The 22,313-nt window shown below is 38.7% G+C and overlaps 1 non-coding gene across 1 annotated transcript; it reads left to right on the top strand.

The window, feature by feature from the left end:
- Positions 1-20,456: 20,456 nt before the first annotated feature.
- LOC112063661 (U1 spliceosomal RNA) lies at positions 20,457-20,620 on the top strand. The gene has a single exon (XR_002891103.1). It is a non-coding gene; the product is annotated as a U1 spliceosomal RNA (small nuclear RNA).
- The last annotated feature ends 1,693 nt before the right edge of the window (positions 20,621-22,313 follow it).

Here is a 22,313-nt window from a genome sequence, read left to right as displayed (position 1 = left end):
AAGTTATTCTTCACTTTTGAAGTTTTATTATTATTACTGAGAAGAGACTCCTTGGTCTCTGTCTGGTGGGTATACATCTGTATTATTCATTCACCCCGAGATGTGTCAGATCTTCTTAAGAAGCCTGGGGAACAGATAGAAGATGATAGGGTTTGGAGGAGGCTGGATTCGACTGCAGCTGAAAGTATTAAACTAGATCTTATGTGTCTGAGTGGAAAGGAAAATGAGAGGAGGGTTGTGAGTGAGTGTAGGGTCTTCTAATGGTAGCTAAAGATGGCGTCAAGCCTGGAGCACTGGGACAGGAGAAGCTTGAGGGAAAACAACTCTGTCTTCAAAAGGGTGAGAAGATGAGGAATACCTGACTTCTGCCAGTAAGTGAAGGGCTCAGAAAATACTCAGCTTATGCAGGGTTAAAGAAGCAGAAGTGGGGGCACCAGACAAGAAAGACAGAGTTGAGAAGCAAATATAAGGAACAAATAATTGTTGAGTTTCCATTGTGCATCAGGACACTAGGACATTGCATGTGCCTGCCTCACTCTTTAGTAGAACACTTACAACAGCCGGTCTCCCCCATTCTGTAGAGTCATATCCAAGATGATACATTATTTTTTTCCTCCAAAAGTCCCACAGGATATCACAATGAGAATGAGAGAGGTTTAGTTCAGACCTAAGGAGAGAAAGAAGTAGAAAGGGGTAATTTATCCCTGAGTCTATGCCCATCATCTGGTTTTCTCTCATAACTCTCCTTTGCCTCATGTGCTCCAGAATCTGTCTTTGGCCTTATTTTGTATTTACATCTGGGGAGGTAATTCTTAAAGAAGCCAGTTTTTAGAGATGTCGGAGAATCTTAAGGACCCATGCCTATTCTCCCTCCACATACTCTTGATGTATAATACTATCACTTTTTTCTTGCTGGGAAACCAGATCCTTATTTGCTGCCCTCTCTACCCTTGTGCCTGCAGTGAGACCTCAGCAAGAAGATTCTTTAGATACCCTCACTGACCTGAATTTTGGTTCTTTCCCATCCTTCAGTGTCATAGTCATGAATCTGGAATTCTTAGCCTTATCAAGGATTTAGTCAAAACACCAGTCTTTGCATCATCTTCACAAAACCCTGGCTGGTGGGAACATTTATTTTAGAAGCTCCTCTCCAGGGTGCATTCCTGATTTAGGCCACTCATTGTCCCTCCCTCTCTGTCCTCCTCTCCCTCCTTCCCTTTTATGTTTCTCTCCTTCCGTCTTCTTCATCCTTATTTGCACACTCAACTTTGGAGATCTGGGGCTTTGAACAGCAGTCCCCAAGGTCTCTGTCTTAGCTTTCACTTAAGTCCTGTTGCTAAGAGAGTGATTAGTTATTTATATCTATTATAATATGGGAGGGGGGAAGTAGACTAGTTATGGATCTGGAATGAAACAGAGTTCTTAAGGGAGCACGTCCCCCCACCTGTCTGTGAGAATTCCCATACCCTGTCCTTAAAGTGAGGAATGCATACACATTACAGGAGAGCAGTATCTTTGTCTTGGTGAAGTAAAAGAGTTCCCCCAGCCCATCCTCTCTCCCCTGGTTTTGATGTCTGGCTGCAGCCAATGGGAACCCAGAGCCCCGTCTCACGGAAGGAAGCTCCGCTTTCCAGCCTCTAGTTTCTCGTATCCCTCTGACTATGTCCTTCATACCCATGTTCTCTACAAGGAGACAGGGAAGGATGGATGTCATTTTCAGACAAGTCATAAGTAAGATATGGAGGACAGGAATCATTATGCTAATTGTCTGGATGCTAGGGGTCTTACTATCTTCCCACAGAGAAATGGAAACACAGTATACATGTGACTAAGAGCATTAATGTTGGGACTTAAGTACCTTGTTTACCTTATGACTGTGGCTTTTGCTGTGCCCTTTGGACAAGTTATTTAACCTCACTGGACCTTGCCTTCCTTATCGCTAGAATACATGCAATGATCATTACCATTGCATAAAGTTGTTGTGAGGTTTAGATGTAAATCACTTAGCAAGGTGCTCAATATGTAATAAGGAGTTAATCAGTGTCGGCTATTATTACCTCTGTCATAATCAATCACACTTATTTTAATTATTTGTATTTTGGACCACCTTTCCCTATTGAGCAGTGAACTGTTTGAGAAATAGACTCCATCTTTTAATAGCATGTAAATATCCAAGTGATTAAACCATAGAATCAATGTCATAGTCCCCAGTATCTACTACTGGATGTAGATGATGTCATAGGCAATTTAGTCATGTGTCTCTGAGACACATGACTAAAGGTCTGTCTGTCTTTCTATATATGTACTTTAAAAGTTGGTGTACAAATAATTTTATTATTTACTTTATCTATTGAAATATTGGGGCCACACTGACAAAGGCCTTTCTGTTTTCAGATTTATTTGTATATTTTCTTATACTCTTGCACAATTTATTTTCATATATCCTCTTTTATAATAGATTTGTGTTTGGAGAAGGATAAGGGATTTAAATCAGCCCTCATGTGCCTGTGTTCATGGAAGTAACAATAAGAGTCAATCATTTATTTGGCTGATTTTTTAAGGAACAGTATGGGGCAGGCACTTCGCTAAGCAAAAATGATGTGATAGCAACAAACAGGCAAAAACCATTCCCTCTTGGAATTTTTAAATAATTGGAGACTCAAAAGTTTAAATCAATTCAAATTTAAGTTCAATCCCGTGATTAATAATAAAACAGAAAGAAGAAACTGCTTTGAGATTGCTGGTCTCAAAAGAGACCACATTCTGGCTTGAGGTAAAGGTAAGTTTCCCTAAGAAAGTATCCCATTACCTGAGATCTGAAAAAAAGATTACAAACTAACTGGTGGAAATAGGAGTAAGGATATTCTAAGAGGATGATTAGTATGTGTGTAGACCTCCATTGTGATGGATTGTGGAACCACCCATGTATATAGAATGGCTACTTGGGGAGAGGCATTACTTAGAGGAGAAGCTGAAGACAGAAGAGGAGGTCAGATCACAAAGCACCTTGCTGGCCACAGTAAAGGGTTGAATACCCAAAGATTCATGAAAAGCTATTGAAGAAAGTAATATGACTTCACTGAGGTTTTAAAATCATCATTTCAGCATTATTGATATAATAAATATGACAGAGCTGGAGACAAACAGAAGAAACAGTCAGAAGATGTTGAAGTAGTTTGATAAAGAGATAATAGTAGCTCAGTTTACGAAAGTGGAGATGGGAGGTAATGGACTGATATGAGACATATTTTGGGTCTAAATTTAATAAGATTTACAAGTTTATTTTTAGAAAAACAAAGGGATGAAAGGTTGGAAAGGGAGCGAAGTTAACCCTAAGTTTCTGTTTTACACTGTTTGAAGAATTGACAGTACCAACTGAAAAGCAATCATTGGTTATGTATTAATTTATAAATAATAAAAAATATATATATATATATTTAAATTCTGGGACTTTGAGTCTAAATGATAAAGTTGTGATTTAATAAATAAGACTGGGCTTTTTAAAACAAAACATTAGTGTATTAATTAAATAGTCATTCACTGAAACTGTGCAATATTGCAGTATTCAGTTCATTTTGCCTGATTGTAAGAGTCAGGGTAAAAGCAAGGCATGTTTCAGAATATGCTGAAACTTTAGCAGTGCAGGATAATAGAAACAAACTGAAGCTGATGACACCAAAGGAAGCTTATAGAACAAAAGTGTGTTTGGGTTCTTAACCAGGGAGAAAGCGTGATAGATTAAGGTTTTTCTTGGTTAACTTTCACCCGAGTGGAGCCAGTTCTAAATCAGCAGTCTAAAAAGTACTGCCAGATATAAGATAATACATAAATTATGATATGATGCAATGGGTTAGAGACAGAGGATCTAATACAAATATACAAATGAGGATGCGATGGGGAACTAAAACCTGCGTTACTCTCTGAGCAAATAACAATAATATATTGGAAAATGAAATTCTTTCATAATGGCTTACTTACATTATTATATACATTTAAGGCATATCTTCATAGATACTCAGTCATAGATCTCTGAGAAGAAACACATAGAACTGAAAAAAAAGTCTATACTAATTCTCTCCCTCAAGTGAAATTGTTGAATGAATTACCCTTTTCAATTTAGAAAAACAAAATCAACAAATCATCTCTAAGATCTAAGAGACTTTATACTGCTCTGCTCATGTGTATTTGTGTGTGTGTGTGTGTGCACACAAATGAAACAATGATAAATCTTTCAATGTTTTCTCCTATAAATAATTTCTGATCTCAAAACTTTCATAAGTTTCACAATAAATTTAATGAAGTAGAATGAATGTACTGAATTATTTTTATTGTGGTTTTCTTTAGTTTGGTTTATATGTAGTTTATATATTATGATATATATGCATATTATATAAAATTTGCCATTTTAACAATTTTTGAATGTACAATTCCATGAAACTAATTACCTTCACGACGTTGTTCAACCATCGCCCCTATTTCCAAAACGTTTTCACTATCCCAAGCAGAAACACTGTACCCATTAATCCACAGCTCCCCATTCTACCCTCCTCCAAAGCCCTGGTTACCTTTAATCTGCTTTGTGTCTCTATGAATTGGCCTATCCTATATATTTCATATGAATGGGATCATACAATATTCTCTTGTGTCTGGCTTATTTCGCTTAGCATGACGTTTCCAAGTTTCCTCCGTGTTGAAGCCTGTATCACAACTTCATTCCTTTTATGGCTGAATAATATTCTGTTGTAAGTACATATTACATTTAAAAATCGATTTCTCTGTTATATGCATGCTATTATTTCCAGATTGTTTGTTTATTTTTGGCAGCTGGCTAGCCAGGTGCCCTCCCCCCCCCTCAACTTGCCTCCTCCCCAAACTCCACAACAGGGCAGCCCAGGGCCCATACGCTTGCACTGGAGCCACGGGGTACCGGGGAAGCCCACCAGGGAGGCCCACAGGCCCCTCTGTTACCCCCTGGCTGGGAGAACACATGCGGCCCTCAATCTCCCAGACGGTGGGTGAGGTGACCGTGGGGGACAAGGGGTGGGAAAAGTAGAGGGCGCTGTTTCTCACTTGATCCCTGAGAGTAATGTCACAGCCCAACTGGTGGCTGGAGAGATGGACCAGGGGTGGGGAGGGGAGGGAGGAGTGCCAGTCCCCGCCGCAGGAACCCAGTTAGGGTTGGCTTGGCAGCCTGGAAGGCCCCTGGGGCAGGAGGGGATGGATTATTTCTTTTTTTGCCGTCGTGAATAATGCTGCAATGAACACTGGCACAGAAGTATCAGTTTGAGTACTTGCAGTTCAATTATGAACAGAGTACTCTTCTAATTTAGTCCATCAAAAATATTAATACATTTTAATAGCTATTCCCAAAGCAATTACCACACAGTTTTAAGGAACCTAAATCAGTTCAAGTTCCAAAACTCATTCAAAATCCAAAACCTTTAGTTTAGACTTTTGCAAGTCCATGTTGTTTAAGCAAGTTTGGATTTTTCTCCTGCTTCCTCCCTCTGGTCCACTTTCTGGGTGACAGCTCGTCCAAATAGGTCATTTGTCCCTATCCCATACAACAAATTGTGGCGTTTATCCCTTCTCTATCTCTCCATTTCTTGTGTTTTATTAGAAAGGCCGGGACACGAACCCGTGTCCCCTGCATCAGCAGGCGGACTCTCAACCACTGTGCCACCAGGGAAGCCCTATAAGTTTTTATGAAATGGAAGTGGTACAAAGATTGCTGTCACTTAATTTTTTCTGAATTCTCCTTCAGAGATATCATTAGTGATGTTTATAAGAGAAAACAATATTTAAAAACACCATGGGTACATATAGACTCAATTGAATTTGGAAGAAGCTAACGTTTCTCTTGTGGTTCTCTTTAATTGTTATTACAGTCAACTTGCTATGAAGTTTCATGGTTATACGCAAACAAAGCCAACTTGATTTGATAAGAGCGTAATTATAAATATGTCATGTTTCAAAATTTTCTATAGAAGCCCATTCTTAATGTTTTCTGGATATAAGCTTTCTAGATTCATGAATATTAGAAGTTCTATATGATTGTCTCCATCAGCAATGTAGTCACCATCTTTTTCCCTCTGGGAGTCCTTATCTTCTCCTTAGAGCTGGCTGTGTAAAGTTTATGCATTCAATAAAGAATTTCTGATATTACTTTCGCCATTCAGATACTTATGTCTTTTTAAAAAATCTATGGCTCAGTATAAGTATTAGTCTTCTGGCTTCTGAGACATTTGTTCCAGGAGTCTGTCTTCCTCAAAATATTTCCTATAAAAGCTCTCAACTCTTGTCTCTTTTCCTGCTTTTAAATTTGTCTCTGGTGTTTCAGGCCTCAGATCTTTTACAGCACAGAAAATGTCCTGAGCCCCAAGTCTACAGAGTAATCATACCTTCTCAAAATGAGTTTACCAACTGTACCCACTTGTTCTGATTCCTCTAGACATTCATGAGTCATCTTATTCAACGTCCTCTTGAGATAGCAATATTGATAATATTTCTCAAACATTTCATGGTGATGGACTCAATTCTATTGATTAATCATTTTCCTCAGTGATTAATCAGTGAGACAAATATCTGATTGGTTTCAAGAGAGAAAATCTCAATCGGTCCAAATTGGAAAAAATACATAAATATGAAAGATAATACAAAGAGCAATAAAAGAGTGAAGAGTATGAAACAGATTTGGGGGGCTAGGAGTAAAGACTAGAAACATAGATGTGAGATGTGTGATTGACAGAATAAAATTTGGATGCTGAAGGGAAAATTGTTCATATTATTAACATGGTTAGTATTGTTATTTATTATTGCAGGCAAAGGCTTTGTGGATACAGATTTATAATTAATTAAAACTGAGACAATCACACATTCTTGTACATTTTGGGAAGAAAAATGACCTGACAATATGCTATAAGAAGATGGAGAGAAAGAAAGAATACTGCATATTAAGAGGTCATAACCCCTGAAAAAGCTCTTCATCTGCAATCCCTACCATGTGGTCCAAAAACTGTGCTGCTCCCTTCTTTCTGACTGGCTTCTTGGGCTCAGAAGCAATTCACCACTGGATCTCTCTTCCCTTCTTTATCATTTACCTCTCCATCCTTTTGGGCAATGGCACATGGCTCTTCCTTATTTGGAATGACCACAGTCTTCATGAGCCCATGTACTACTTCCTGGTTATGCTGGCAGGTACAGACCTTGGGATGACACTAACTACAATGCCCTACAGGCCAAGCAGATTCAGAGAAGCATTGTTTGCCTATTTTCTGTGCACAGTAGGGCTTGAGCCTTTATTTCAGAAACTTTAGATCTCCAGGATATTTTGGCCTTTCCCATTATTGGAAGAGAAACTTGATTTTATGCTCACCCGTTCTTTTCAGAGATAGATGAGATTTAAATTGTTACATAAAGCTGTAAGTTGACTTGAGCAGATTATATATATTAATATTAGAATATATACATAATACATTCTAATAAAGAGTATAAATGTCAGTGATCTTGGGGAAAGGGATATAGGAAATAGTGAGATGGGATGTTCCAGATCCTGTATGTAAAGGAAAAAGTACTACTTTAGAAAATGTCAAGATAAGTAGACTAAAATAGCCTGATTCAAACTTGGTTGGTCTGAAAAAACATGTGCAGTTGGAGGTAGATTTTGTGTGTCCTATAAAATAGAATTAGAATGATATATTTATCATCTTCCCATATCTATGTTTTGAATCTAACTGTATTGGAAATGATGTTGTTTCATAAGTAAACAAACCTTGGTGAGGAAAACTGGCAAATGTATACAACTCTAGAAAGCTTACTCCTGAACTTTGATTTCCCTTAGCAAATCCATATATTTTATTATTAAAGGGAAATTGATACAATTAAAAATTCAATAGAAACCAACCAATTTCCTATCAGCTAGTTAAAGCCAGATCCCCAGCACGCCTTTCCTTCATCCCAATGGCTGCTAAACATCAATATACTAATTTTTCTTCTTTCCAACTTTCTACTTCCTGATATTTCACCATATGTTTCTGTCTCTCCTCACTTGCTTCTCACATAAAAGAACTCAGAGCTTTTTTACTTTATGAAACTTTTCTGCTAATGAAAGCAGAAAAACTGGCAAAAGTAACGTTATGCACTGATCGAATAGTTTTTTTCTTCAACCTTCTTAAAAGTCTTTAAGCCTATGCTGTTCATTTTGGTTGAAATATAGTCTACAAAAATACAAAAGATTTAATCAAGCTGGAGAGAAATGTATAAAGTGGGGGAGGGATAAATTAGGAGTTTGGGATTAAAATATACACACTACAATATGTAAAATAGATAACCAACAAGGGCCTAGTGTATAGCCCAGGGAAATAAACTCAATATCTTGTAATAACCTATGATGGAAAAGAATGTAAAAAATAATATATAGATATATTTGTATATATATATGAATCATTTTGCCGTACACCTGAAATTACCACAACATTGTAAATCAACCATACTTCAATAAAAATTAAAAAAAAAAGAAATATGGTCTACAGTCTGTTGTTAATGCTATAGGTAATGATAACTTATTCATCTACTTTTGGAAGCCAACCTGGAGCCTCTGTGCCATGACAGGGTCATGGAATAACAATCCAAGACAGCGCTGCAGGGCAGTGCTGCGCCCAGGAAGCTGACTACATCTCTTCTGATCTGTTTTGTAATTTTGTGCTTCTATAATAAAAAAGCAATGGCCCTACATGGGAGTAAGAAATGATTACGCGTATTGTTGGTTCTGGTATAAGGATAAATTAATCATACAGAGTCGACTGCCAACATTGGAATTGTTGACTCGTCCATTCAGACAAGGCTTCTTGCCCAGAAGAACACAATGATAGACTGAATTGTGAAATGTATTGTAGATAATTTAGGGGTACATTGTTAAGACTCGTCCATGCGGACCTCTGGGACACATAGGAAAGTTCAGGAAACTTCCTCCTTCATAGTTTCTTTTAATGGCTTGTTACATATTAGCTTGGCTTTGTTATTAGTACGGATTGAACCTACTCTAAGAAAAAACAATGATGTTTTGAGAACCTTTAGAATTATTTTAAAAGTACATATAGAAATATTAGGTACAATCTATTATAAATATCTTCTGAGGTTTTAGCTAAGCACCTGATGATGTAATCACTTAGGGTATATAAACCTGACTGTAAGAAAATAAAGAGAAGAGAGACCATGCTTGCACATACACAGTGTTATTGATTTATTTAACTTCTCCTCGCCGACGCTGTCCATCCCTCGGGTACTCCTGGGCCTGCAGGAGCTGGACTCCTGCACATCTACTGTTGGTTCTATGCTACTATATGGAGCTAGTCTGGTCATGAGCATGTGACCTAAAAAGATAATGTTCATTGCTCTCTGAAGATTGCTGTTTCTTCCTATTTCTAAGTTGGTTCTTCTACTTGAACGTCCTCCCCACAACCTATTTTCTGACTGAGAGCTTATATACAAAGCCCAGGAAATAACCAGTTCAGTCTAGATTCTCTCTACCTCACCTAAGGAAATCTCCATACTGATGTCCTATCCAGGCAGTGAGCACGCTAAGAATGTTCCAGCAACTTCAACATGGAAAAACCTTATTTATCATTCTCACTAGAAAAAGTATATATCAATTGCTTCCACCTTCATTATCCTCTCCCTAAATGCAAGATATATGAACATGCATTGTCTATCAGTGAAGAGCCGGAGAATCCCCAATGTAAAAATACCATTTATAAGATTTACTATATTATTTAGCAATATTTATAAGCAATAGAGGTTGCAAGTTAGAGAAATTGACTGGCTCTCTTAGGCTAATAAAAGATATTTATTAGAAGAATGTTGGGGTGGCATTCAGAATTATTCGCCAAGTGCCAGGAAATAAAGCATTTCCCATGGAACAAGTAGTAAATATTCATCAATCCTCCTTTAGCGGAAACAAGGCATGGATTTACTGCTGCAGCCATGAACCCCAGTCCTGAGAACACCACTGTCACAGTGTCCATTCTTTACATTTTATTCTTTACATATTAGTTTTGAACCAAGTTATGGGATTCTATTTACGTTGTCTTAATCATTCTTGAGCCAAGTTGTAGAATCTACATGTTGGAGCCTGAACAAGACTGTGTCCTACATTTGGGACTTGGGGGGAGCAAAAATGTCATCCTTTTAGCTTCTATGGTAAGGGAGAACTAATTAAAAACTAAATGCTAAGTAATGAGGGATTCCTCCAAATTAAAAGGGATATTTGGATACAGGATCAGCTCTGTAAAACTAATAAATTAGTTAGTTAGATTAGATTCAGTCACTGTGCAACTGGTTAGTGATGGTCCCTGAAAAGTTGGACCTGAGGGTTCTATTCATTGTCGTTTTGGTTGTCTTTCTCTACGTACCACTTATTTTATTTTTCTAAGTTGGTATATTGAGTGTATTTCATTTAGGGACATAGGTTTCTAGTTACCTTTGTCGTATGGTGTGAAATGAACATCATTCCAGAATATGAACTACGTATAGGCAACCTGCATGCCAACTGACCATTGCAAGGTGGTCAATAGGAGTAAAAAAATAGTTTGGTGGTATTAAAATTTTAAGACACGTAAAAGATTTTTGTAAAAGTGACAAATGAAGTAAATTATATTATTTCCTGAAAAATTATTAGAAAGGGAGTTTCAATGCTATTCCCTTGATTGTTACAGGAAGACAGCCTTCAGCAATAAGTGTGTGGCGCAAATTTAGAGGCAATGTGTTAGAAAAAAAAAGTAGATACGATACAGAACTCGTACACTCAGAAAAAAAAACCAGAGGTATCAATACAAAGAAGTGAATGGGATCAAGTTGAGAACTCAAATTCACCCATGCGGTAACAAGGGATGACATAATATGCTTTTACACTCTGTTGATTTTTTTTTTTTTTTTTTTTGCGGTACGCGGGCCTCTCACTGTTGTGGCCTCTTCTGCTGCGGAGCACAGGCTCCGGACGCGCAGGCTCAGCGGCCATGGCTCACGGACCCAGCCGCTCCGCGGCATGTGGGATCTTCCCGGACCGGGGTATGAACCCGTGTCCCCTGCATCGGCAGGCGGACCCTCAACCGCTGCGCCACCAGAGAAGCCCTCTGTTGATCTTTAAACAGCCTGTATCAATTGTCAAAAACCAATTAAGAAAAACAACAGAATAAATATTGAAAATTATTGATTTGTTAAAATAAATATACACGTGTAGATTTTAATTTTAAATAAAATTCATAGCATATGCATTCTTTTCTATAATTCCTTGCTTTGAACCAAATTTTCATTAATAAATCAATATTTACCTACTGATCCAGTCATATTATAGTTACAGTATAATTTAAGTAAAAATAGTGTCCTTTCAAATCCAAACAAGTGCAGCTTCAAGACGAGTTTCTTGACCATTCTTACTCTGACCTCACCACCCAGTTTGCCAAACCTAAATCCTTCCTATACAGAACATCTTAAGTTAGTACTGACTTGAAAGCAGGAACCATGTCTATGCTTTCCTCCTGAGAGATTATTAAGTCAGGACAGTTTATTCCCTATCATATTGTGAGTTCAGGCCGGGCAGTAATTGTTTTCCCCCATCAGTTTATGATCTTCCCAAAGATGATCCATAAACCTCCAAAGCTGTTAATGCAGTCCTTTAAAAAATGTTATTTGTGGGGTGTGGCTAGGGCTGATTTATTTAATTTGTGACAGATTTCAATTTCTCACAGTCATAGCAAACATCCTGCTTCAGCCATTATTCCAAGAACTTAACATGAATTAATTTGTTGCATGTTCATGCCCACTTAGCAGTTCTTAAGAAGGGACCAAAAAAAAAAAAAAATCTAAGCAACACACAGCTTTCAAACACGCTGTTTATGGGCAAAGAATTTGACAATTATTTAACAACTCTGATTTACAAATGAAAAGTGATAGTTTTCAACATTTCATAATTTAAACATGGTAATGAAGATGTTGTAATTTTTCTTTCCTTTTCTTTTATATTTGCCTGAAATTTGAAAAAAAAAATATTTTTACCGCTACATTTCCAAACATTTTACTAAACCTCTTAAAATCTCCGTTCCCTGGGTCTTGTCCTCTTCCCCTTATTTCATGGTGGTTTGTAGGCATGGGCATGGGTGTGTGTGAGTGTGTGCACGCGCGAGTGCATATGTGTGGGCGCGGGTGTCCCCAGAAACACTCTCTAGCCATGTGATCTTCTCCAGGCCTCACCTCAGTCTTCAGTTTCCAGTTTCTCCATCTGTGAAACAAGGTTATTGGATCTTCTCTCTCTCTGTCTCTGTCTCTCTCTCTTAATTAGCATACTGTAAAATTGACTTGTTCAGGATGCAGAGCATTTCCAACATCCTAAAATAACTTCTTCTCGCTATGTATTTTTTTTTTTTTTTTTTTTGGGATATGCGGGCCTCCCTCTGCCGTGGCCTCTCCCGTCGCGGAGCGCAGGCTCCGGACGCGCAGGCCCAGCGGCCACGGCCCACGGGCCCAGCCGCTCCGCGGCACGCGGGATCCTCCCAGACCGGGGCGCGAACCCGGCTCCCCTGCATCGGCAGGCGGACGCGCAACCACTGCGCCACCAGGGAAGCCCCCCTCGCTATGTTTTATAGTTACACATTCCACGCCTAACCCCTGACAATCACGTTTTTCTTTTCAAAAACATCATATAACAAAAATTGTATGATGTGTAATTTTTTAAGATTAACTTCTCTCACTTAGCATAATGGCTTTGAAATTCATCTAAGATGTTGTGTTTATCAATAGTTTATTCCCTTTTCATTGTTGAGTAGTATTTCTCATATGGATGTTCCATTACATGGATATTAACTATTTTTCTGCTATTTCTTAATAATTTTCAATTGGCTGGTGTTAACCTCCACTTATGTTCCACTTTGACCACCCTTTCCATGTCCATTCCTAAGCCATTTCCATCAGCCAGAAATCTCCCACATCCAAATCTTAAATACCAGATCCTCCTATCTTTTTACCTCTCTTTCTCATGCACCTTATAGCAATCACGTGAGTCTTGTTGCTTTTATATTATATGTATAATTTTCCTCCTTTCTTTATTTTCTGTCCATATTGTGGATACTCCTTCATGAGACCTCTTCCCCAACCACTCCCGTTATCTGACTTCTTACTGATTCCCCTTATAGCATTCACTAGCCTTGACTTCTCTGATAGCCCATCCAAGCCTCTTGGCATGATTATCAAACATTATCACTGTTGAACAGCTGGATCCAAAAGTATTGTTGACAGATGGGGCAAGGGAACAAAACTAGCAAAATGAATTGTAATAGGGATAAACATAGGTAATGCATTTAAAATTAAGATTCAACTCCATAACTGTAAGTGGGAAATACAGGTATTTTTAAGGTGGCTTAAAAGCTTAGGTGTAGAACTTGGATGCTCACATGAGTTCAGGGTGTAACAATAATAGAATAAAGTCAGTTATGTGGTCCTATCTTACTGTTGCTACTCAATGCCCTGAGAACTTCAAACTTATCTAATCGATCCTCCTACAAATTCTTTGAGTTACTTTTCATTAAAACTCCTAATATACAGATGAAAAGACTGAGACTTAGATGGGTTTCGTAGGTAGGCTAAGTATTTTATCCAAAATCATACACTGTGGAACTTAATAAGATTATATCCATAAAAAAAGAGTTTGTGATGCAAGTGAGGTGTTTTGGTCAGATGAACATAAGTAGAATATTCTGTCCATCTGTCACACGTTAGAAGGGACCTTGCGTACCTGCTGAAGACTTGAGTGAGGGGTACATAGCTCAAGCTGTCATATCTGAAAGATGTATGAGGGTGAGTGACCCTAAGAAGAAGGAGAAGGAGGTTGGCAAGGCTATGTTTATGAGAGTATATGTAAGACCAACATTGTGCTTGTCTGTGTGAAGGGGCTATATTTATGAATAGTGTGTGTGTAAAAGTGTGCAGGTTTGTTCCTAAGTCCTCTGGTGTGTGCCTAGAGGTATCAACTTCCTCTGGCTCACAGGTGTCTATTCCTCTATTATATCTCTATGCCTGGGTATGTCTACTTCCCTGAATCTCAGTGGTAAGTTTGTATCATACTGGATATCTAATAAATACCTGAGGGATCATTTAAAATTTATCCATTCACCAAAATTCATTAAGTGTCTAAACTGCACCGGGTCTTACAATAGGTACTGAAGAAACAAAGGTAAATAAAATATCCCTAATTATCCCTTTTGTGTGTGTGTGTGTGGTATGCGGGCCTCTCACTGTCGTGGCCTCTCCCGTTGCAGAGCACAGGATCCGGACGCGCAGGCTCAGCGGCCATGGCTCACGGGCCCAGCCGCTCCGCGGCACGTGGGATCCTCCTGGACCGGGGCACGAACCCGTGTCCCCTGCATCGGCAGGCGGACTCTCAACCACTGCGCCACCAGGGAAGCCCCCCTAATTATCCCTTTAGGGCTGTGTAGCCTAGTTAGGGATAAAGAAATGCAAATACAGAATTGAAATATGTCAAAATAAACTATAAGAAATGCAGCATATTTATCAGAAGCTTCTGGGATCATAGAAAAGATGGTCAGCTCGCACTGCCAGGGGCAGATAAGAAAGAGTTAACTGATAAGAAGTGACTTTAAAAGAGAAAATGTACCAGGAATTCTCTTTCCATATCCCCTCATCATGCTGTCATGGTGAAACAGATGAATACAACAAATAAATTTTAAAAGGTAATATATATGCTGGTTAGATGTTTTAGCCTAAATCTGTCTTTGAGTGCTGAAAATGCATCCATTAACCTGTTATTAAATATGAATAGAGGTAGGAATCTATTCATACAAAAGTACTGGAGAGAGGAAAACAAGAGTGACAAAGATCTTCTAATCGTAGATAGAAACTGAGAAGGGATTAGGAGAACTGAAGTTTAAGGTAAAGAAAATGAGTGGGTAGATAACATATCTTTATAAAAGTGGCATTTTGAGGAAAAAATAATAACCCTTATTCTGAGTTCCTTTATGTAAAATAACTAAAATCTATTGTGGGAAGTTATAAGGAAGTACATTTTTAGATCAATATAGGAAAGACATTTCAACAATCAGAGTTGTACACTAATGGAACAGGCTATCTCACAGATTGCCCACTACGATAAACATCTGAGAAAAAGCAGCAAATTTATTTACTATCATTTTAAATATCCAGGCAAAATGCAGAGGACTGTACAAAGCTCTAAATGATCTATGAACTCTGAGATTCTCAAATCCTTCACTACTTAACTTACTTGCAAAACTTTTATACATTAGCATACGTCATACTCCTATCGGAAATCTCTGTACATTACTGGGAATTTCCCTTTGGACTTTGTTCTTTCTGCTTCTTTGAGAAATAGCTTTTGTTTTTTATTTACCTGATAAAATCACATCCGTTTTCAAAGGTCTACCTCAAATAAATAAGCACAATATGTTCTCTACTCTTTTTTTTTAATTTTTAAAAGTTATTTATATATTTATTTATTTATATTGGAGTATAATTGCTTTACAATGTTGTGTTAGTTTCTGCTGCACAATGAAGTGAATCAGCTATATGCATACATATATCCCCTCCCTCTGGATCTGCCTCCCACCTCCCCCCCAACCTCAATACCACCCATCTATGTCATCACAGAGCACGGAGCTGAGCTTCCTGTGCCATATAGCAGGTTCCCACTAGCTATCTATTTTACACTTGGTAGTGTATATATGTCAATCCTAATCTCCCAATTCATCCCACCTTCCCCTTCCCCCGCTGTGTTCACATGTCTGTTCTCTACTCTTTTATTTTTATTTATTTATTTATTTTTGTGGTACGCGGGCCTCTCACTGTCGTGGCCTCTCCCGTTGCAGAGCACAGGATCCGGACGCGCAGGCTCAGCGGCCATGGCTCGCGAGCCCAGCCGCTCCGCAGCATGTGGGATCTTCCCGGACCGGGGCACAAACCCGTGTCCCCTGCATCGGCAGGCGGACTCTCAACCACTGCGCCACCACGGAAGCCCTGCGCTTCTTTCTTACTTTTTTTTTTCTACTCTTTTAAATTTGCACTGAACTTTGTTTCTAAGGAAGAAACTTTGTTCTTTGTAGCATATATATACTCCAAATGATCGATACATAAAGTACTTATCCATGAAAACTAGGACTAGTCTTCTAAATACTTCTAGGATAAAACCATGTCTTAGCATATGCGAGAAGAGAGGTTTATCTCACACCCACCCATGAGTCAATCTATAGAGCGGTGTGTCTGTCCATTGGCACATGGTTCCCAAAAGCTCTGAGTCAGAGTTCTCCTGGGCATTCTGGTAGTCACCACATGGATATAGAATGCATGGCCTCTCTTGAATAAATGTTACGTTTGCCATGCTTTTCTGTGGAAGCGACTAACCTTCTCTACCCCTTTTCAGAGAAAGACTGATGTAAAGCTTTGATGATATGATTCCATTCTTTTATTTTCACTTCTACCCATACATGATCCTCATGTCTTTACTCCAACTCCCCATACCCTCAACATACACAAGCAGGATGATTCAAAGATAATACACTACTAGTAATAGTAATAATAACATAATGATTCTGGCTGACTCTATGTACAAAGCACTGCTCATATGTTAACGCATTACTAACTCTGTGAGTCAGGGGCTATTTTAACCTCCTTTCTACAGATGAGGAGCACAGAGACACAGAGTAATATCCCAAGATCAAGCTGCTAGTAAATAGTGGAGGGAAAATATCAATGCACCTGTTTTGCTCCAGAATATATGCTTCTTTTTTTTTTTTAATATAAACTTATTTATTTATTTATTTATTTTGGCTGTGTTGGGTCTTCATTTCTGCGCAACGGCTTTCTCTAGTTGTGGCGAGCAGGGGCCACTATACATCGCGGTGCACGGGCCTCTCACTGTCGCGGCCTCTCTTGTTGCGGAGCACAGGCTCTGGACACACAGGCTCAGTAGTTGTGGCTCACGGGCCCAGTTGCTCCGCAGCATGTGGGATCTTCCCACACCAGGGCTAGAACCCATGTCACCTGCATTGGCAGGCAGATTCTCAACCACTGCGCCACCAGGGAAGTCCCAGAATATATGCTTTTAACTACTGTGCAACAATACACATAAGAAACCTTTTTCAAAGCCTAAATTATTTGTTCTGGAATAAGATACAGTTTGAGGTGAGAGAAGATAGACTCAACCTATTTAGTTGTATAATATTTATTATGGAGTTTGGTAATATTTTGGCACTCCAGGTCTTATTCTCACTCCTTAAGCACAATAAATATGTGCTTCTTTATGCCTTTGATTTTACAATCAATACTCCTGTTGTTTTTGGACAGAAGGTTTTGAGGTAATGCTAAACGCTAGTGACTAGTATGGCAGAGACAGTACAGATCCCTGAAATCTACGTGCTCCTCTATCTGTTCCATCAGCCCTTATGATTAACTTGGCCATGTGACTGGTTCTGGCTAAAGGAATATGAAGGTAATAATGTGTTCCTGGCAGAGCCAAGGGTGCCTTCTCATCATGCCCCCCACCCCTCTGTCTCTCCTTCCATGTGAGAGGAAGAGAAGGATTCTGAGGTAAAGAATTCAGATGCTGGAAAGAGTCTGGATTCCTGTGCCTCTGCTTGGAGGTGATCACCCAGGAGAACTACCTAATAATTATTATCTGCCTGTGACATAAGCAATAAATAAACCCGAATTGTATGAGAAGCTGCCTAAAGTTAATGAAGAAAATCATGGGTCTGATATCATGCATTTGTATTTGTTTATGCCTTATTTGTTTCCTTTTACTCCAATCCTACTTTCTGTTAACAATGCCATTTAAAATTCTCACCTAGGATAAAGAGACTATCACTTCCAGACTTCCAAAAATGGAAAAGATTTTCTTAGTTCTTTCCCTACATTTGCTCATTTCCTCAAGGTCACCTAAATTGATCATCATTCATGAACTGTAAGGAATCATTGTGCTTTATCTAAATCCATTGTTGCATCCTTATGCATTAGACATTTGAACTTTGACCCAGATTTCTGAATAGATTTAAGACAAAGGCCTCTGCAGTGTTTTACCAGTCACACCCAGAATAACTAACACCAAGAACCTTCTACTTTAATCTCACAAACATCCCTAGCCCTCCCTGTTTGGCTCTCTATCCCATTTTGTTATCTCTACATGTCCCCATGGGCAGTGCTGCCATTCTGGCCAACATCAGGAAGGAACCCTTCCTTGATGAGCCTATGTTCCTTTCCATGTGGATTTAAATGCATCTGGTCTTTACCTTCCCCATCCTCCCCACAGTCATGGGTCCTGTGTTTGAATGCCTCAGAGCTTATCTTTTAAGCCTATGTCCAATAATGCTTCCTCCTTAGATTATCCTTTATGGAATCCTCTGTACTGACAACCAAATCCTTTGACTACCACGTGGTTATCTGCTACTCCCTGCATTATGCCTCCCTCTTTATTACCAGAGTCTCCTGAACTGTTAGTATCAGAATCATGTGTTATTATGTCCTGCCTATTCTTTTCTACTGTCCTAGATCAAATGGCTTTTCATTTCTTGCTCCCACCATCTCTGTCCTCTTGTCTCCATGACATGATCCACTTAGCCTGTGCTTATCACTGGACTAATAATTGGTGCGGATTTATGCTAGGGTTGCTCATCATAATATAGGGCCCACCATCCACTATTCTTCCCTATGCACTGATTGGGAGAAGAATTGTTTCTGGAAAACATTTGTAAGCTTTTTAATTCACTTTGCTTAGCAGTTTCAGCTTAAACCTGTAAGCATAAAGATAAGATCTTCTCTGATTTAATGTTCCACAGCCGTTTGGACCTCAGTTAAAACCTGAGCAATCATGTGAAAGACTGAGAATGTCAGTGGGAATCACAATGATAAAAAAGACAAAAAAAATATATATATAGTCTTTTAATTAGTGTATTATATTCTCCGACACATATCTGGAAGATATGTTTAGAAAATTAGTCTGCTGCTGTTGCTATGACCATTAGAAGGAAGGAAATACCGATGGAGTTACTAGGCTAAGATGGGTGGAGCCTCCATATGAGGGGACTGTTGAAGGGGGTCTCTTGATTGAAGGTGGGTGTCCCCACCTTGCAGAGAGAAGGTATCTGGGTACCTCTCCCAGCTTCCCTTTTCCCCGGTAATGTCCCCTGAGATAATGGCTACTAGTAAAGCAAAGGATAGTAAAACATCACCTTGCATTTTCAAAATGTCACAGACCTTCAAAATGATTTTAGATATTAATCTGTCTTTATTTATTCCAGGATTTCAGGAAGGACAATATTACCTTCAATTTAACATAATGGAAAGAGCTTTTTCAAGAGATACACAAATATTGAATCTCTTTCCTCACCCCTCTGTTCCTCTTTCCCTCTCTCCCTCTCCACCATAGCTCCCCTCACCCCATATATCAGAAATATATTCCGCAAAGATTCACACCAGACTGCTAAGTCTGGTTTCCTTTAGGGAAAGGAATGAGATTAGGAAGTTAGGGTTGCATAAGAACTTTCAATTTTTAATTTATATGCATTTGTATTGCTAGAGTATTCTATAAATGAAATTATTTTCTAGCTATACAATGCTTAAATATTTTATTGCATAGTCTGAGTTATACTTTACTCACTTGGAAAAGGGGAATAAATGCTTGCTGCATAGTTTATTAATGACTCAGTGAGGTATTCCATGTAAAGTTCAGATCAGTAAATGATATGCTGAAGGTGCTTAAAATATATATATTAAAAAGTAATATTTATAAGGTTCTTACTTTATGCTAGTCACTATAATAAGTATGTTGATGCATTAGATAATTAAGGTCTAATTTAAACACTATATGGGAGACACTATTATACCAATTTCGTGCTGAAGATCTCTGGACTCATACAAGTTAATAAAATTTCTCAATGTCATATGTATGTTCCAAAGACTGAACTCAAACTGCAGTTTGTCTCATTTTGGATAATGCCCTCCTACACATTACACTCTTCTGATATTTTGAAAATTATTATTCTGTGGTTATTATGAGGATATTAAAACACAAAGAAGGCAGGGTTTACTCCCCCCAAAGCCTCTCAAAATTAAGCTAAGCCATTAACAGAGACTTGCAAGGTAGTCTGGGGACTACAGGGGGGCAGCAGAGTTGTACTTCCACTTTAGTTCAACCCTGAACACACATATCCACACACACACACACACACACACACACACACACACACACACACACGGAGACCTGAGCACTTACATACTAGTCTACATGCTAAGCTTTTTGCTTACATTTATGAATGAATGAATATGATAGATAGATAGATAGATAGATAGATAGATAGGTGATAGATGAATAGATGAATCGGTAGATGAAGTAAATGCTTCCCTTCCTGATTGTCTCCTTACCCTGTTTAAAAAGCCCAGGTCTCATACTGACCTGGCAAGGGAGATACCATGATCACAGAGGTGGTTTTCTGAGGGCAAGCCTTATCCATTGCACTCTGGTTGTGCTGACCCCTGCAATTTCCGCAAATGTCGGAAACTCCACTGCATAATTTGTGGTAGTGGGGGCAGGACAGGAGGAAAGCCCCAGGTCTCAGATCTGAGATACCGGACTTATTTAATTCATCAGTGCCTAGGTTAAATTCTGATGTCAAAGGAAATCAAAAGATTTGGAAAAAAAAAAATTCTGACCGACAACTCATGCTTCATAGATGATTGAACTAAAAAGTTTCAGGAGCATTTAATAGGTAACTAATGGTATGAGATCACTTGTATGTGGAATCTAAAAAAATAATTCAAATGAGTGTATATGAAAAACAGAGACTCACAGATATAGAAACAAACCAGAGGTTACCAAAGGGAAGAGGGAAGTGGGCACAAATTAGGAATACAGGATTAAGAGATACAAACTACTATGTATGAAATAGATAAGCAACAGGGACATATAGCACAGCAGAGGGAATTACACCCATTATCTTGTAATAACTTTGAATGTAGTATAATCTGTAAAAATACTGAATCACTAGGCTGTACATCTGAAACTAATATAATCTTATAAATCTAGTTCAATTTAAAAAAAAAGAAAAAAATAGGGCATGAACATTAATGACTCCTCTTTCCCTGAATCTGAGATGACAGGTTCTCAACACTTTCTGTCTCTCTCCTACTGTGTCAGCCACGGAAGTAGATAGGAGAGTTGAACTTGGTAGACAAAGAACAGTATGTCAACCCCCAAAGTCACAGTCCTAAACTCTTCAAGTCTTTCCTCACCCTGAAGGTGGACCAGGGTCACTCTCTGCTGACTTTAAAGGACAGGAAAAGGACTTGTTTGCACTTTTTGTATGAGAAAAAATATTACCTCCAGGCGGTGGTTTTTTGGGGACCACTAATTCTTTACAGGGATTCCTACCTGAGGATGGCTAAACGGGAGCTACAGGACCTCAGACTACTCATTCCATCCAGTCCCCACTGTTAGAAATACCCAAGTTCCTGTTTTTGATTTAAACTCTTTTTGATTATTAACAATTAAATTCTGACCTCCATCCCGACCCTGCTCTAGTCACTTTTTTTGGAACATTAACTATGTATTGTCTACTGTTTACTATCCTATAGTCAGGGTCGGGAGGTTGTCACTGGAAACTTTGCAATACCTTTCCTTGATTTTTTACCATGTGTCAGGCATTGGACTAGGTGCTATATATACATTATCACATAACTGTGTTCGTTTTATAATATTTATATTATTGATAAAAAAAACTAAGGCCTAGTGATGATAGCTTTTATTTTCTGAACTTGTATGGCTTTCTCTTTTATTCACCATAACGTAACTATCCCAGACACTAACAATTAAAAGCTATTGTGAATTTACACAAGCACAACAAAGTTGTTGTGAAATGAAATCTATTGTCAATTTATGGGGAAAAAATTATGCACTTTCCCCACTAAGTCACTGAAACAAGAGAAACAAGAAAAAATTGAAATAGTAAATTTTTCAGTGATTCCTTTACTATCATGTAAAGACAAGCATGTGGACCTGGGAGGAAAGGTATGGTCCGTGTCAGGTGTGGGGTGACACAAGGGTTTGTATGGTATGGCATATAGTGCAAAGACCTCCCCATCACTTTGAGAGCAGAGAGCTCTCTAAGGGCTAAGGCACACAAAAAGGGATGCAAGGTATATACAGACCTCTGAGTGTCATTCCTTTTCTTAGGGGGAGAAGAGTCATAGCCTGAGTTTGTGGACTGTGAGCCCTTTCTCCTCTCTCCCACTTAGCATCCAGGTCA

The sequence above is a fragment of the Physeter macrocephalus genome, chromosome 16 (genome assembly GCF_002837175.3).
Source record: "Physeter macrocephalus isolate SW-GA chromosome 16, ASM283717v5, whole genome shotgun sequence".
NCBI lineage: Eukaryota > Metazoa > Chordata > Mammalia > Artiodactyla > Physeteridae > Physeter > Physeter macrocephalus.
Note: the sequence above shows the minus strand (reverse complement) of the source record. Positions and strands in the feature narration are given on the sequence as shown.